The sequence below is a fragment of the Podarcis pityusensis genome, assembly GCF_964106645.2.
Source record: "Podarcis pityusensis genome assembly, chromosome: 14".
NCBI classification, from domain to species: Eukaryota; Metazoa; Chordata; class Lepidosauria; order Squamata; family Lacertidae; genus Podarcis; species Podarcis pityusensis.
The window spans coordinates 39292253-39311266 of NC_138039.1; the positions used below are offsets into that span (position 1 = coordinate 39292253).

General features: G+C 44.8%; 1 protein-coding gene across 5 annotated transcripts in view; it reads right to left on the reverse strand.

The window, feature by feature from the left end:
• Positions 1 to 19014, reverse strand: part of PDE8A (phosphodiesterase 8A) — a 191678-nt gene that overhangs the window by 50403 nt on the left and 122261 nt on the right. Inside the window, exon 1 of one of the 5 annotated variants that reach the window (XM_080980349.1) lies at positions 13215 to 13238. The exons of the other annotated variants lie outside the window; for them this stretch is intronic. The gene's annotated coding sequence lies outside the window, so the exon portion shown is untranslated. Of the gene's footprint in view, positions 1 to 13214; positions 13239 to 19014 lie in introns of those variants that run through there. 5 annotated transcript variants of the gene reach the window in all.

Below are 19014 nucleotides of genomic sequence, written 5' to 3' on the forward strand. Positions count from 1 at the left end.
CTGGGGACCCACAGGTTGAGAACCACTGCGTTAAAGGATTCCGGGGGGGGGGGTGGCCCTGTCCGAAGCCTGGGGAGGCTAGGGCCTAAGGCACGACCCCTATCGGTGGCCCGGGGGGAGCTCCTAGTTGATGTGCATCAGCAGGACTCCCCTTACTGGTGGTTACCCCTTCCTGGACTCTGCACAGACGGGCAGGAGTCAGATATAGTCGGTTAGGTCCAATGCCTAAGCCAATACTGCTCACAATCTGTAACCAATAAAGTTGTGGCCTTTTTTAGCCCATTGACCTAAAATACTGTTGTCAAGTGTCTTATTCTTTTTTAAATAATTTTTTAATTAGGAATTTAGACAGAGCATATTATCTTAAACCACATCATCCTTAATTCCCCCCCATTCCCCTCCCATAAAACAACCCCCCCTCCTCACCACCACCCCGACTTCCCTCAGTTCCAATCTCTTGTTTCACTATAAATGCTATTCTCTGCATGTTACAAAATTGTATAAATCCTTAATTTGTCTAACTGGTTATTATCAATAAAAAGTTTGTGAGTGTTTATTCAAAGCGTCAAGTGTCTTATTCAACCTCGTGGCGGGGGTCAGGACCTTGCCATGCAAGAGGGAGGCATTCATGGTGAGTTGCGGCACCTCTTTTTCTAGAAAAAGAGCACTGCTCTGAAGGGTACCACAATGGCCAACTGTGGACAACTTCAAGCCACTGCTCTCCCCACTCTCCCTTCTTTCCCTTTAAACCAGGGCCCCATCCCATTTCGCCGCCTGAGGGAAAACGGGCAGGTGCCATTCCCCCACTGCCTTGCCTATCAGGGTCATGTGGCAGCAGTGATCACGGCTTCTTCTGGTGAGACATTATGGAGCTCCATGAGATCTCACAAGAGTTCTGCAAGATCTCGCCGGAAGAAAAAGCCACCACACGGCCCCAGTAGTGGCCGAAGGTGCAAGTGGAGTGCCAAGCCACAGAATTCCACTGCCCAAGGCAGCTGCTTCAGCTTGCCTCACAGGTGGGCCGGCCCTGCAGAAAGGTTACTCCTGTGCTTCTGACAGTCTTTCAAGAAGAGCCTGCTGGTAAAGAAAGAGCTAGGTATTCTCACCATTGTAAAGAGAGAATGCCCAGTCCTTCCTATTCCCCTTTATTTTCTTCCGACTCAAAACAATAATACAGTGGTACCTCGGGTTAAGTACTTAATTCGTTCTGGAGGTCCGTTCTTAACCTGAAACTGTTCTTAACCTGAAGCACCACTTTAGCTAATGGGGCCTCCCGCTGCCGCCGCGCCGCCAGAGCACGATTTCTGTTCTCATCGTGAAGCAAAGTTCTTAACTCGAGGTACTATTTCTGGGTTAGCAGAGTCTGTAACCTGAAGCGTATGTAACCTGAAACGTATGTAACCTGAGGTACCACTGTACAGTCATACCTCGGGTTGAAGTAGCTTTGGGTTGAGCGTTTTCAGGTTACACTCCGCGGCGACCCGGAAGTAATGGAATGCGTTACTTCCGGGTTTCGCCCCGCTTGCGCATGCGCAGACGCTCAAAATGACGTTACGCACATGCACAGAAGTGGCGAATCACAACCCGCTCACAAGCAGACTCTGGTTGCGTTCGCTTCAGGATGTGAACGGGGCTCCGGAACGGATCCCGTTCGCATCCAGAGGTACCACTGTAGTTCAAAAGAAAAAGAAAAACTGTTTGCAAGAGCTCCATTAAAGTCTTGGCCCTTGGTAAACATTTTGCACCAAGATGGGATTCATGGTAAGAAAATTTTGCTGCTAATAAAATCACGGCTATAAATGGATTTGTGGGGAAGGAAGGGCTGACAGAATATATGCAAAATGGTTTTATCAGGTAATGAGAACCTTTGGTGGCTTATCACATGATGGGGTTCGAAGAAATAGCAGTGGGTGATTTTTTTTTTTCCTGCTAAAAGAATTCTAATAAATCATTCCATTCTGAGGTTTTTTGTTTTTTTTTTTAAGAGCCTGCTGGATCAGGCCAGTGGCCCATCTAGTCCATTATCCTGTTCTCACAGTGGCTTACCAGATGACCGAGGAAACCTGCAAGCCGTACTTGAGCACAAGAGCATTTTCCTCTCCTGTGGTTTCTAGCAACTGGTATTCAGGAACATTACTGCCTCTGACCATAGAGGCAGAACATAGCTATGAGGGTTAGCAGCCCTTGATCATCCATGAATCTGTCAAATTCTCTTTTTAAAGTCAGCCAAGTTGGTGACTATAGCTGCCTCCTGCGGGAGTTTCATAGTTTAACTGCCCTTTCTTTTATCTGCCCTGAATCTTCCAATGTTTCAACTTTGTTGGGTGTCCATAATAATAATAATAATAATAATAATTTATTATTTATACCCCGCCCATCTGGCTGAGTTTCCCCAGCCACTCTGGGCGGCTCCCAATCAAGTGTTAAAAACAGTACAGCATTACATATTAAAAACTTCCCTGAACAGGGAGTTCTAGCTTTATAAGAGAGGGAGAAAAAAACCCACAATTTTCCCGATCCACGCCACGCATAATTTTGTTTTACTTTCACGCACAATTTTATAAATTTCTTTCGTAGCATGTCAATTCTTGCCTTTTCTCTAAACTAAAAAGTCACAACCATTGCAACCAGAGGACTTCTCTGTGTAAGAAAGGCAACATGGGGTGGATCTGCCCATCATGGGGGGTGGGGGTGGGAAATGACCCTATAAATAAGTCAAACATTAAATTCTTATAACAAAAGGGGGGGGGGACCCGCTATGGAAAATCGCATTGAATTTTCTTTTACTCTCCAGCGCCATCTGGTGTTGCATGTTTATAACACATTCAAAATGTTGCTTTTTGACTAAGGTAAGCTGAGTCTATGGTCACCCTGAGGGAGTACAATCTACCTCAGGCAGCAAACTGGCCTAGGCTAGAAATATTTGCCTTTTAGCTCTGTTTGAAAACGAAACTGTAGAAAAGTATTTTGGCCTGGCTGTTAACAGATGTCTTTACGCACACACACACACACACACACAATGAACAGATTCTGATGACTATGAAAGTGGCATTTTTACAATGTTATTCTTCACAGTAAAACCACACTTTATGATCAGATTTAATCCTCAGCCATCCAGAATTTCTTCCAGTGAATAATTTTAAAGAGCCAACAGCCTACCCCACACGCCACATAAAGGCCTTTGAAAATTACATGGTTTCTCCATGGCTCTATTGCTTCGAAGCTCAGTCCTTAAGACTCCTCAGATGCCCTTTAATTTATTACTTTGGATATCACCCATTTAATTTTAAATTTAAACCAAAGCTCCAAAAGAGAAAGGGGAGTGGTGAGATGGGTAGAGAAGTCAGCAAAAGTCATGATGAAGGAAAAAGGAGAAAAGCATTCACGGGGCTGTGCGTACTTCGTATTTAAAATAAAAATCTGCACAAAGGTGACCTCAATTCTGTGGCAAAAGAAAAAAGGATGGATTCTGTTCCTTGTCTAAATTAAGGAAACTAAGCTATTTCTCCTGTTTGGGTGCAATTTACTCTCTTTCATGTGTAAAGCACAAAGTGGTTTGAAGGATGGTCAGGGCTAAGGACAGCGGAGAAATTAGATTCAATTAGCACTGAAAGAAAATCCACAATTTCTGAAACAATATGAGAACCAAAAATTGGTTTGAACTTCTTTCACATTTACAATGCGAATCTCTAGCCAAGGAAAGTTTATGAGAATACATATGCAGGATTTCCATGGGTTTTTTCCCCCAATGAAAAATGTGGAGTGTCGAGAATTGACTTTAAGAGTGGAAAAATTAGTGAAACCGATACTGACACGTTCACTCATTCCTAGTCAGGGTCAACCCTGCAGCATGTTGCAGCCTATAGTTGTTGGGGTTTTTTTAAGGTGCTGGAAAATGTAGATTTATGAGAGGGTGAACTATAGTTCCCAAGATCCTTTGGGGGAAGCCATGTGCTTTAAATGTAATTTAAATGTATGGTGTATGTACAATGAGAGCCTACTTAAGTGCCATGGTTGACAGATGTGGCGTCAGATATGTTGCCAACTGGACAATATAGCAGTGAACTATAAGAGAAACACAAAGATCTAAAGAGAGACTATGACAGTCGTACCTTGGAAGTCGAATGGAATCCGTTCCGGAACTCCGTTCAACTTCGAAAACGTTCAGAAACCAAAGCACGGCTACCGATTGGCTGCAGGAAACTCCTCCTGTGGAGGCCCCATTGGATGTTCGGGTTCCAAAAGAACGTTTGAAAACCAGAACACTCACGGGTTTCGATCGTTTGGCAGTTGATTTGTTCAGGAGCTAAGGCGTTTGAGATCCAAGGTACAACTGTATTTGTGGCACGGCATCCCTTTTGCTTCTATTTATTTTTTATTCAGATTTGTCATGGCCAATGGCTAGCACAATAAAGTTATTTGGATTGAACTTAACTCTTTAAGGAATTTCCTTTCAGTACTCTGACAAACCTTTTCTAGATGCTACCTTTAAAATCGCAGCAATTGTCACCAGTTATGCTCAAAAAGTTATGCTTAAAAAGCTGGCTTCCAAACTCCTTGCTCCTCTACTCACACAACTATTGCTGAATTCACAGCAAGGCTTTGCAGTGCACCAACAATCCCCAAAGCAGTTTTTGTTCATACGACAACAAAACTCTCCATTTCTTTTATTCCTGCAGGAAGATGAGTTTGCTGCTGATCTAAAGGTTGTGAAATAAATGTTTTATTACCCCTGCCTAACACAAAGGGGGGGGCTGAGTTAGCCAATCACTTCCTGTGAAAGAGACCCGGAAACAGGAGACACGACTTGACCTAAATGATATTAACTATGTGATGCTTTAAAACAAAAACAAAAAACCCCAGCACAACTTGCATTACCAAATTGGCAAAGTCCAGCCAATTTGGCATAAGGATACTGTACTCTTTTGATGCAATGTCATTTCTGACCAGTGGAATTTTCTGAAATCTTTGTTGCTCTATAATATCAGTCCCCTATCTACAGCAGAACCTCCCCAAAATACTTATGTATCCGAGTTTATACAGTGGTGCCTCGCAAGACGAAATTAATTCGTTCCGCGAGTTTTTTCGTCTAGCGAATTTTTCGTCTTGCGAAGCACGAAATCCCATAGGAATGCATTGAAATTCAATTAATGCGTTCCTATGGTCAAAAAAAGTCCAAACAAAGCCAAATTTGGTACAACAAGAGATTATTAAGTGCTCTTTAAAGTCACACATACTGTAAAGAGCATTTCAAAAACTGAAGGAACAATAAATTAAGTTTCTAAACATGACAGAAAAACATTTAAAAATCAACAAAGTGTACAGTACATTTTCTAAGACTCTGGGGGACAACTCGAAGAAGGTTCCTCTTCCACTCTTTGCTTCTTGCTGAAGAACCCGCTCCTCAACTGTTCCCCCAGCCACCCACCACACAGAAATTCAAATCCAGATTTTTTTAAAAAAAACAGCAGAGTGGCCCAATGGTCACAGAAAATCATAAAAATTCAGGAAAAAAACCACACAAGCTTCCAGATTCTTGCAAACCCCTCCTCAACTGTTCCCCCAGCCACCCACCACACAGAAATTCAAATCCAGAAATTTTTTAAAAAAACAGCAGAGTGGCCCAATGGTCACAAAAAATCATAAAAATGCAGAAAAAAAACACACAAGCTTCCAGATTCTTGCAAACCCCTCCCCAACACCAAGTCCTTGAATTCCAAACACCCCAACCCAAAATCCAACCCCCCCAAAAAAAAAGTTTTAAAAGTTTAACTTAACAAATGGCTGCAAAAGAAGTTTTGGAAAAGCTTCAAAAATCACCAAAGTCTTCAAAAACCTCAAAAAAGGCTACCACACCGCGTGCTATGAGTTGCTCCTCGAAGTCAAGTCGCAACTGCACCTCTTCAAGCAATGCACCCTGTATTACTGTAACGGTTTTAAGAAAAAGGAAACAAACTTGCAAGACGTTTTCGTCTTGCGAAGCAAGCCCATAGGGAAATTCGTCTTGCGAAGCAGCTCAAAAAACGCAAAACCCTTTCGTCTAGCGAGTTTTTCGTCTTGCGAGGCATTCGTCTTGCGGGGCACCACTGTATTTGGTCTGTCTGACATTTGAATTCAACGGTGACTGGTTTTGCAGTCTTGCTCTGGTTTTGCCTTGTTGCGAATTCTTTTCTAAGTTGCCAGGCTGAGCTGGCCTGGTCAATGGGTGCGCTTAGCCTGTTGTCTTGAGTCATCTCCAGACTGCCAGTATTATGTGGTAGGGCTGCAATTGCATACCGGAAATTTTGGTTTGTGCAATCAAAGCGGATTAAAGCATTCTGGTGCAACAAATCTACTTTTATTTTTAAAAACATGGTTTATTTGTTTTTTGGTTTTTTTTAAGTTAGGGAAAATGATGTGTAAACACACTAAATAGTGTGGGACAAACGGCTCATGGCAATACATGTAATCGTCCACCACACAAACAAATCAGATGAAATGAGGATGAATGTTCATTGCTATATAACCTCCTCACAGGCAGATCAGAATGAATGGTCCATAAAGTCTGTGTATGCACCCCAGGGGCCAGCAAACTTTTTCAGCAGGGGGCCGGTCCACTGTTTCTCAGACCTTGTGGGGGGCCGGACTATATTTTGAAGGGAAAAAATGAACGAATTCCTATGCCCCACAAATAATCCAGAGATGCATTTTAAATAAAAGGACACATTCCACTCATGTAAAAACACGCTGATTCCCGGACCGGCTGCAGGCCGGATTGAGAAGGCGATTGGGCCGGATCCGGTCCACTGGCCTTAGTTTGCCTACCCATGCACCATACATTTAAAGCACCCTGAACAAAATACAGTTCCTAGGCATTATGTGCATTAAATGTATGGTGTGTATGCAAAGGTCTAATTTCTGCATAAGCTTTGTGCAAGCAGAGGATGAATGGTCAATAAATCTGGAGGAGCCCTAGGACGCTCCTTGGCAGCTCATGCACCCAAGAGGAGCAACACAAGAAGATACAGAGTTCTGCCGCCCATGGAAGGGATCCCCAGCCCCATGCCAGCTCTAGTTCCTAGAGAAGAGGTGTCTTTGTGTTTCCAAAACTCAACAGTGCACCTTCCGACTTGTCCATGTTGCCAGTGGCCATTTTGAAATCCTCAGAATCACCCTACGTGGCACATTGTAGGGAATTCAAAATGGTGCCTCAGCAAACTGGTTTGGGGAAAAGGCCAGTGAGCTGTCGTTAGCGTTTTCCCATCTCCCCAGCCCCCAGTTTTCAAAATTTGCCCCATGCAATGAGTGGAGTTTATTTTGCTCCTTACTTTAAAAGGGAACTTACTTTGGGGAACTTTTAGCCAGCCCTAAACTGAGGAGTACCTTCTATGTCTGAAGGTCCAGGTTTGATTCTTGGAATCTTCACCTAAAGGATTTCTGGTCTGGGAGGAGACGTTTCCAGAAGTGCTAGCACATCAACCCTTTTGGTCTGTTCCCACTTCCTTACCATGTCACGTATTTTCCCCACAACAACGTTGACTTTTCCATCCTTCATGCACCCCCCCCATACTTATTAAGGATCCTGTGAGCAAGCTCGTGGAAGGCTTTTATTCTGTGGAAAGAGAAACCATTAGCTGAATTTTTCCTCCTCCAGGAGCTTGCGCTCTGACTGAGTGACACGGAATGACTCATGGCACAGAGGAGAAACCTGAAGTGCTTTTGTGGGTTATGCCAGGTCAGTGTCTAGTTTGTTTGCCCTTTGATTCCGATCAGTCACACTCCTTTGGCCCTGTCTATTTTAGGATTCTTTCCAATGTGTGTGTGTTTTTAAACTTAGCAAATAACATATCTCCTGGTATTTGAAACTGTTGGAGGGGATATGGAATTCTGCAAATGTGATATATAAGCATGGATACGTTACAGAGAATACCTAGTGGAGTCCGCTGTTATCCAAATATAGACCAAAGCCACCGCCTCCAGTTCAGCAACCATCACACCAAATGGTGTGACAATAACTTTTGAGGTGTCCCAGTCAGTAAACTCTGGAATGATTCAGTCTGCCATCTTGACTGAGGGGAAGTTTAGATTTTTTTGGAGCGGGGGGGAGAAAAAGATACAGAAGTTGACTTTTGATGGGACCCCCACATATATTCACGTGCCCCAGGGGGCAGTGCTGGGTAACAACAAAGCTGCTGGGTTGGGACACCACCATTTACATTTCCCATAATGCCCCAAGACAGAGTTGCTCCAAGACACTGCGGGAGATTAAAAAGTCAGCCACTGCTCTCCTCCTTTCTTATGGTTCTTTATCTTTAAACCATCTTTAAACCAGGTAACCTTTCAAAGAGAGAACTGTCCTCTTAGAGCCCTTCAAAGAATAGCAAGAATGGGGGATCAATGTCCCTCAAGATGTTGCTGGACTCCCACTCCCAGCCACCCAAGCCAATATGGCCAAGCGGTCAGGGATGATGGGTGTTGAAGTTCGGCAACATCAGGCTCTCCATCCCTGAGACAGAGGACTGTCTTCTGTTAAGAGGAACATATGAGACCATACTACCTGGAGAAGCCATGGACCTTCTGCCTGCCTGCAATATATTTGCTCTACCACTGAACCACGAAGGAATGCTTAAAAGATACTGAAATCTGGGTTGTTATTTTTGTCATCGCAAGCATTTAACGGAACCACCACCAAGCTCACAGGATAATCCTTGAGAGTATCTTATTTCATTATGGGTTTGTGTGTGTTTTTTTATAGCCATAAACAAAGCATCAGTCAAAGTAATACACTGTTTCTGGCTTGTTTTCAAATACTACTGCTGCTATACACTGAGCACTTTACAGTTCCTGATCTGGCTTCTCACCTCATTTACAACAGCGGGTAAACCACAGCAGCGCAATTAACACTGATGGGTTTACAGCTTTCTGTTGATATAGAGTAGTGTAAAGAAGAGTACAAACCAGCTCCTTGCTCATACTCCTGTGGCAATTTGGAGCCAAGGGTAATCAGAAGTTGGAACAGCCAAGGAACAAAGAGTCCCTAAGATGTTTTGACTTTTACTCTCCAGATTAAAAAGGGACAAAGGTAAGAGCTCTCAAATAAATCATAATGAATGCTGTCAGTTATTTGTTAAAGACAGGCCTTTGAAAATCCAGCTCAGATTAACAGATCAATCCTAACTATAGAAAGCTGGTGCAATGTAGGCTGGCATAATTCATGCCAATCAAAATTACACCTATCCCAAACTCCATTTAGGAGCCAGTGTGGTGTAGTGGTTAAGAGCAGTAAACTCGTAATCTGGTGAACCGGGTTTGCTTCCCCACTCCTCCACATGCAGCTGCTGGGTGACCTTGGGCCAGTCACACTTCTTTGAAGTCTCTCAGCCCCACTCACCTCACAGAGTGTTTGTTGTGGGGGAGGAAGGGAAAGGAGAATGTTAGCCCATTTGAGACTCCTTCAGGTAGTGATAAAAAGGGATATCAAATCCAAACTCTTCTTCTTCTTCTTCTCGTGTGGCAGGTGAGTGTGGGCCCACACTTTAAGGATTGGGCCCAAGGTTACGTGCCCAAGATGAATATGGTTTGGTTAAAGGTGTCTCTCCTTGCCCCATCCCAACCTTTTTTGGTGACTTATGCCAGCTTAAATTACACAAATTTAAATTCAGATGGCTGAGCCCAGAATAAACCAGCAGTGTTCCAGCTGAGATCAGAGTGCTGGTCCTCACAGAACCACAATTCTCAGAGAGTTTTAACAATCAATCCTTCTCCCCAAGAAGCTCCAAGAATTGTAGCTCCATGAGAGGAATTGGGGTCTCATAGCACCCGAAGGAGAAGAAGAAGAAGGAGAAGAAGAAGAAGAAGGAAGAAGAAGAAGAAGAAGAAGAAGAAGAAGAAGAGTTTGGACTTGATATCTCGCCTTTCACTCCCTTTAAGGAGTCTCAAAGTGGCTAAGAGTCTCGCACCCTTAACAATCTACAGTTTCCAGCAGGGAACTGTCCTGCCCATGAGGCGGACTAAGGCAGCCGCGTCAGGCAGTGAAATATCAAGTGGTGGCACTCTCACCACCAGAGAAGTGAGAAGTGGTGGCTTCTGGTGAGATCCTCTGTGGCAAGATTGCACCCCATAAGATCTCCCCAGAACCTGGAACTCACGGCTGCAAAGGTAAGCAAAGCTTCTTTTGAGGTGGTGGCAGCAGCACATTCCAGTTTCACCTCAGGTAGTGAAGCAAGACAGGCTGCCCCAGTTCCCAGGACTGTTTGGGGGAAGCCATGACTGTTTAAAGTGGTATCATAGTACTTTAAATGTACAGTCATAACTTGAAAGCCAAATGCCTTGCGAGTCAAACGTTTAGGCTCCCGAACGCTGCAAACCTGGAAGTGAGTGTTCCCATTTGCGAATGTTCTTTGGAACCTGAACATCCGACACGGCTTCTGCGACTTCCGATTAGCTGCAGGAGCTGCCTGCAGCCAATCAGAAGCCGCACCTTGGTTTCCAAACGTTTTGGAAGTCAAACAGACTTACGGAATGGATTCTGTTCGACTTCCGAGGTACCACTGCACAGTCGTACCTCTGCTTACATATCCCTCTGGTTACATAAACTTTGGGATACATAAGCAGCAAACCTGGAAGTACCGATATATTTCCGGGTTTTTACCACACGCGCATGCGCAGAAATGGTTCCTCCAGTTGTGGAAACCTCAGGATCCGACCAGAGCTCTGGAGTGGATCCCGTCCACAACCGGAGGTACCACTGTACTGTGAAAACGAGGCTTTCTTATGCTAAATACACACCATACGTTTACAGCAATATTATACCACTTGAACAGTCATGGGTTTCCCCAGATAATCGGCAAACCGTAGCTTGTTATGGGTGCTGTTCGGAGATCCCCATTGCCCCCGCTACAGAGGTACAATACCCAGAGTTCCCTGGGAAGAAGACTGATGGTTACATAACTTTGCAAATTGTTAACTCTGCAAAGGGAATACCTGCAATGCTCAGCACCCTTAAACTACAATTCCCAGGGTTCTTTGGGGGGGGAAACAATGGCTGAAGAACAGCGCTTTCAATGTGGCCCTGCCACTACGTCAACAGGTTCTTTCTGACTACTAAGCTCTTTTCAGGAAAACTTCCAGCACCACCGGTTCCTTTATAATGTAGTTATGCAAATGGTTCTTGCATCACCCAGTCCATTTCTGCAACAAGCAGAAAGGGGTGGGGTGGGAGAGAGTGAGCAAAACAGGAGACCTGGCACACAAACGGACGCACTGCAGCAGGCCAAGAGTTGCCAGCGAGCCAGACAAATACGTGTAGTCTTTGTTCTATATTAGAAAGCTGTCCTTGTCTCGAAGGCAGGCAGCGACTCTCATGTCCAAATGTGCCTGCACACACACACACACACACACACAGGGCCAGGATTTCAAGGCCTGCTGCATCATTGCAACACTTTCAGAAGTCAGCAGTGGTGACGCAGGCAGATAATCATGTGTGACAGTCACCAGGCAGCATGTAGAAGGGTGAATTTGGATTATAATATTCTTGCCTGTGTTGGGAAGTGAGAGCAAAAAGGAGACAGCAATCTGGCTGGGGCGGTCTCACCTTCACAATACACACCTTCGCAATAAATATTGAAAGAACTATGATACCATTTTAAATAGTCACAGCTTCCCCCTAAAGAACCCAGGAGTTTGCTAACAGTGCATAGAGTTGTGAGGAGACCCCTATTCCTCTTAAAAGTAAAGGTAAAGGTACCCCTGACCATTAGCTCCAGTTGCAGACGACTCTAGGGTTGTGCGCTCATCTCGCTCTATAGGCCGAGGGAGCCGCTGTTTGTCCGCAGACAGCTTCCAGGGCATGTGGCCAGCATGACTAAGCCGCTTCGGGCAAACCAGAGCAGCGCACAGAAACGCCGTTTACCTTCCCGCTGGAGCGGTACCTATTTATCCACTTGCACTCTGACGTGCTTTCGAACTGCTAGGTGGGCAGGAGCTGGGACCGTGCAACGGGAGCTCACCCCGTCGCGGGGATTCGAACCGCTGACCTTCTGATCAGCAAGCCCTAGGCTCTGTGGTTTAGACCACAGCGCCACCCTCTTACAGAGTTACAATTCCCCGAGTGGTTTAACGGTCAGTCCCTCTTCCCTGGGAACTCGGGGAACAGGAATCTCCTAACAAGCCTCAGCACCCTTAACAGCTAGCCAGATCCTTTGGTGGAAGGTTAAAGTGGTATCAAAGTGATTTAAATATCTGGTGTGGATGTGGCCTTAATCTTCCAGGAGATCTGGAATCTCCCCCACCTCTGCAAGGTTGAATGGGGGGGGGAAAGCCTTGCCTTTGGTTTAGACCAGTGGTGGCCAAAGTCGGCCCTCCAGATGTTTTGAGACTACAACTCCCATTATCCCTAGCTAACAGGACCAGTGGTCAGGGATGATAGGAATTGTAGTCCCAAAACATATGGAGGGCTGAGTTTGGCCACCGCTGGTTTAGACCCAACAGTTTTAGGGCCAATTAGTTTACAATCCCAAGCAGCTGGCAAACTCTCCTTCAAGAGAGGTATCTAAGCAGAGTCATAATGGCCACCTAGCAGAGATGTTGTAAAAGTGGGCTTTCTGCATCAGCTGGGGGAGGGGGTGGCTAGGTTATTTTTGAAGCCTATTGATTCCAGATTATTAAAACCAAGGTTGTGTACACTTTAAAGCACATCCAAAGCACATTCTTTCCCTCAAAGAATTCTGGGCGTGGTAGTCTATCCCTCAGAGAGTTCAAATTCCCAGCAGCCCTTAACAAGCTACAGAGCGCAGAATTCTTTGAGGAAAACCATGTGCTTCAAATGTGCTTCAAATGTGCTTTAAAGGCATAGTATCTATGCAGCACAACTACGATTCTAGATCATAAAGACATAAAGAAGGTGATTCTATCAGTCTTCCCCTTCGACAGCGATATGGTCTTTCTGAAAGCCAAAAAAAATTATCTGGAATAATAGAATTTTAAACAGCCACAAACACTGTTTTTTGTGTTCTCAGAAACCTGCTTTTTTCAAATTCAATTTATGCATTATTTTAATTCATTGCTGAAGGAACAATTGCTCTCGCACACCTGTTATTTGACAGGTTGACCCTGAGGCTATGGTAGAGCAGAGTTGATAATCTTAAACCAACTTACCAGGGCTGCAGGTTTTAACTGATTTACATTTGACAAGTTACTTAAATACAACTGTAATTGACTAATCTGTTATTGTTTACCTGCTGTACTGTACTCTACAGTCGTACCTTGGAAGTCGAACGGAATCCGTTACAGAAGTCCGTTCGACTTCCAAAACATTTGAAAACCAAATCGCGGCTTCTGATTGGCTGAAGGAAACTCCTGCAGCCAATCAGAAGCCGCAGAACCCCCATCAGACATTAGGGTTCCAGAAGAACGTTCGCAAACCAAAACAACCACTTCTGGGTTTGCAGCGTTCAGGAGCCAAAACCTCTGAGTTCTTGGGCGTTCAGGATCCAAGGTACGACTATACAATGTTTTTAAGAAAAGTCATCATTTTTAAAGTGTATACTTTTGTGGGTAAAACTGTTCTGGGATAATATATGATGAAGTGTGCTTTAGAAATTGAATAAATAAATAGGCAGAGTGCATTTCAGTTAGTGAGGCCAGATTTGAATCAGCTAATCCGAATGTTAAGGGCACATTGGTTCATTTTTTAAAAACCTCTTTTGGTTCTTGTGCTTTATTATCCTAGGGAAGGACGGCAAAAAGATTAAAGGCGCAATTTTAACAAATAATGGCAAGGTTGGTTGGTTGGTTGGTTGATTAAATTGTAAATGATCTCAAGAAGAGAGCTAATGTCTCTTTAAAAGCAAAATAAGCAGAAATATATCCATAGCCTATACGCTGTCATCCTTATGAAGAAGCTGCATCACAGAAGGAGGAGCATCTATGGCAACTGAGCTCTCGGAAGATCTGTTTCCTCCTGGGAGTTCTCGTTTTGAGTAAACAAATCATGAGCAAGGAAAACATGTCATACAACAACCCTGCTGGCAGCAATCGTGCTTAATAAATAAACTCCGCTAAAGACCAAGAGTCCTCTAATGCGCTCCACTCCATGCTAAAGGTCCTTTTCCTTCAGGGATGAGAAACCTGTGGTCTTCCCAAGATGTTGCGGGGTTGCACCGCCCATCATCCCTAACCGCTAGCCATGCTTAGCTGGGGCTGATGGTCTCCAGCAACATTGGAGAGCCACACATTTCTCTACGTCTTAAACTTAGATCATGTGGAAATGTTTCCATGTGATAGCACACTTCAGCAGTCCGTTCTGCAGGGTCAGTGAATATGTCCCCCGTCCTCATCCGGGGGGATGGCGGCTTCTTAGCATCAGTTCCCACCGGCCACATGCGTCACTGGAATGGAAACTTCCCTATATATACATGAGGATATGTTTACCAGTGCCACGTGCTCATGCTAGTGAGATGAAGGCCACACCGCAAGTAAAATGCATGAGAAAGGTCAGACTCCTATTTAAAACTTCATGCGCACTTAAAGCAGTCTCTCCTCACTTGGTGACTTCCAGATGTTACCAGTCCAATCGGTCCTAACCAGAAGGTCGTTCGTTGGGTCACAGATAATGGGGGTTGTGATCCCCAAAATACCCAGTTGGGTACAGGTACCGAAGGCCCAATTTTTAAAATTTGAGGGTGCACAATTAAAAAAAACCTAGCGGCCACATTCACACTACACAACTTTAAAGAGCTGTGGCTTCCCAGAAATACCGTATTTTTCGCTCTATAAGACGCACCAGACCACAAGACGCACCTACTTTTTGGAGGAGGAAAACCAAATATATATATATATATATTCTGAATCTCAGAAGCCAGAACAGCAAGAGGGATCGCTGCACAGTGAAAGCAGCAATCCCTCTTCTGTTCTGGCTTCTGGGATAGCTGCGCAGCCTGCATTCGCTCCATAAGACGCACACACATTTCCCCTTACTTTTTAGGAGGGAAAAAGTGAGTCTTATAGAGCAAAAAATACGGTTATTATGGGAACTGCAGCTTGTTAAGGGTTGCTGAGAGTTGCTAGGAGGTCCCATTCCTCTCCCAGAACTACAGTTCCCAGAGTGGTTGAACAGCCAGTCCCTTTTCACAAGGATGTCCGCAAATTGTAACTCTGGGAGGGGAAGAAAAAGGTAAAAGGTAACGGACCCCTGGACGGTTAAGTCCAGTCAAAGGCGACTATGGGGTTGCTCATCTCGCTTTCAAGACGAGGGAGCCGGCGTTTGTCCACAGACAGCTTGACTAAACTGCTTGTGGTGCAACAGAACACTGTGATGGAAGCTAGAGAGCATGGAAATGCCATTTACCTTTCCGCCGGAGTGGTACCTATTTATCTACTTGCACTGGTGTGCTTTCAAACTACTAGGTTGGCAGGAGATGGGACAGAGCAATGGGAGCTCACCCCATTGCGGAGATTCGAACCACCAACATTCTGATCGGCAAGCCCAAGAGGCTCAGTGGTTTAGACCACAGTACCACCCACATCCCTGGGAAAGGAACAGTGGTCTCCTAGCAACTCTCAGGACCTGTAATAAAGTATAGCTCCCTGAATCCTTTGGGGGAAGCCATGGCTGTTTAAAGTAGTAAAGGTAAAGATAACGAGACCCCTGACCATTAGGTCCAGTTGTGGCCGACTCTGGGGTTGTGGCGCTCAACTCGCTTTATTGGCCGAGGGAGCCGGCGTACAGCTTCCGGGTCATGTGGCCAGCATGACTAAGCCACTTCTGGCGAACCAGAGCAACACACGGAAACGCCGTTTACCTTCCTGCCGGAGCGGTACCTATTTATCTACTTGCACTTTGACATGCTTTCGAACTGCTAGGTTGGCAGGAGCAGGGACCGAGCAATGGGAGCTCACCCCGTCACGGGGATTCGGACCGCCTACCTTCTGACTGGCAAGTCCTAGGCTCTGTGGTTTAACCCACAGCACCACCCGTGTCCCTGTTTAAAGCAGTACCATAGTGCTTTAAATTTATGGTCTGAATGTGGCTAGAGTCCAGCTGCTGTTATACTCTCCCAGTCTTGTCTACTCTGGCTGGTGCCCATTGGAAATGGAAGATGACAGGGAGACCGACAGTAGGCAGAGCCAGAGCCACTGATAGGCAGTCAGAGCCAATGAAAGATGGAGCCAACTAACTTCCGTCCTCTCACATCCTCCTCCCTTCTGAGTTGCAGAAGGAGCAAAGGAGGACAAAAGCTGACTGCCAGTTCTAGCCCAGAACATGATGCAAGAAAGAACGTAGACAGGTGGTAGCTGGCTGAGGGCAGGCTGAAGTCAGAGGGACATAGTTCTGTCCGCTCGAATAGACCAGCCTCCACTAGCTGGCAGGAAGTGGCTGTCCAGTGTCTCAAGCAGAGAAGGGTTTTTCTCCAGATTTTTTTAACTAGAGATGCTAGCGATTGATGCATGCAAGCTTTTCCTATGCTTCAGAGTGATGGTTCCCCCTCTCTACAAGGCATCTGAGGAGGAAAACCACAAGCTTCCGACACATTCAACGCAGTACGCCAACCAAACAAGAGGTTGTTTCCTCCCTCAAACTACTATCTGATCCTCGCAGAGCATAATCAGTATGGCAGAAGAACCGTTTCCTTGTAGGAACTCATTCTGGTCTGTATCCAGGGAACAGCCAAATCGCAAGATGAGGGATGGAGCTGGGCCCCAGAGGCTCACTGCGCAGTTGGCTCATCTCTGAGGAAGCTCCCCTCAGGGAAGAAGAGAAGCCTGAAAACAAGAGAGTTGTTCCATCTCCCTGATACTGTCAACACAAACACACTCTTTTTTAAAAGAAAGAAAGAAAGATACTACTGCCAGAATACCTTAAAGCACAACCCAACAGTCTGATTTTATTTATTTATTTGTGCATTCTGACAACGCATATATTGCAGAATTGCAATCATCTCTAAGTTGCGTGGGAGAAGCTCAATACAACGCAAATAAAACTCCGTTAAAATTATAAAATCAGAATTCATCTACAGTGCCTGCTGGAATAAAGCAATTCTTCAGTAAGCACTTAAGGTGACCTCAACTGGAAGGGAGTTTCACAAAATTGGGCCTACAATACTGAACACACAGCTCCTGTTGGATATCAGCCACGCATCTGAGCCATGGGAAACCACTAACAGCAACTCTCTCCAGTATTTCAGTGACTAGGCAGGGATATAAAGGATCAGGTTGATTTTAAGGGCCTTCTTACCGAACTGACAGCCTTCATCCTACACAAACAGCAGTGTAACAGCTACTGTAAGTAGGTGAACTTCAAAGCAAGTTTAAATCTTAACCAATGGGAGTTGTGCTCTTAATACATTTGCAAGGCACCAGGTCGTGGGCAGCATGGTGTAAATGCTAAGCAAAAAATAGCAAATTCAGGTGGTTGAGGGCCAGTCAGTTCAGAAGGAAAATGGGAACACCCAAAATTAAAAATAATGTTCACATACTCGGGGACTTCCCCAGTACATACATGTTTCAGAGATAAAATTAATTGCCTCCCCACAACTGCCAAGCCCAGCCTTGTGATTAGTACCTACACAAAGGCAGTATTATTACCAACTTCACAAAAATGCTACAATTAACTCAGCTGCTATTTCAATGGAGAAGCAATTCAGACATCCATAGAAGAGCCATAGGACTTTATCGAGAAGTGAATGGGCTTGCTACCCAGGGAAGAAGTCCTATTTTCTCCAGCATGCTTTCTGATCAAACACAGTCCTCCTATCACTTTGACAGATGGGATATCACACACCTCTTTTTAGTATTAAGAGATACTTGGCACGGGGGGAGGGGGAGGGAATTGAATAAGTTTCCTTTTAAAGGCAAACGTACCTAATTTAAACTTTCCAAAACAAAATGCAAAACAAAAGCTGTCCTTTGAAACGTGCACTTCTCCAAATTTTGCAGTGCAGTTCTCCAGCCAAGTACAAAAATACACGTACTAGGGTAAAAAAAAATGAGTTAAAATGCATATAATAGTGAAAATAACACAGAGCCTAGGGCTTGCCAACCAGAAGGTCGGTGGTTCAAATCCCCGTGACAGGGTGAGCTCCTGTTGCTCAGTCCCTGCTCCTGCCAACCTAGCAGTTCGAAAGCACGTCAAAGTGCAAGTAGATAAATAGGTACCACTCCGGCGGGAAGGTAAACGGCGTTTCCGTCCGCTGCTCTGGTTCGCCAGAAGTGGCTTAGTCATGCTGGCCACATGACCCAGAAGCTGTATGCAGGCTCCCTCGGCCAATAAAGTGAGATGAGCGCCGCAACCCCAGAGTCGGTCACAACTGGACCTAATGGTCAGGGGTCCCTTTACCTTTACCTTTTACAGAACATTCCACCATCTTAAATCATGCCTTGAAGGTTTAATATTCTGACTTATTCCGAAGCTACTAATCATGGTTTCCTGGTTTGATCAATACTTAACTGAATTCTTTGCTGGGTCACCAAAAAAAAGGAATAAACACTGGGGTCCATGTATGAGCAAAAGGCTTGTTCCTGTCTTGGCTGATTAAGCCAAGATTTGATCGTAAGTAAAATCCTGAGAGAGAGATGCAGTATACATGGAAGTTTGGTGCAGAGAATGGCTTAATCTCAAACCTTTGATCCCCGCCGGACACATCTGCTCTTCCAGAACAGATGTAGACCATACAAGCGGCTTATTTGAATACTTAGCCAAAATATATTATTATTATTGTTGTTGTAGCAATGAAAGCCTGGGAAAAGAAACGAAAGTGCTCAAGTGATCCACTGTTTGTTTGGTCTCCGAAACAGAGGACAGAATGAGCAGAGCAGAACAGCTAATCACATCGTTGTGAATGTGGGAAGAACATTTCTCTTGGGTGAGCAAGTTGTACAGACCAATGAAACAGAACAATAGATATTTCGCAGGTGGTTGATTAAAAAAAGAAAACAGAATTCTGGGGTAGTTATGGTAACATCCTATGCAGTGCTTTCCAGGGATGGGCATACATGTCAATTTTTATTTCTCTCAGGTTCTCTTAAATCCTTGTGAAA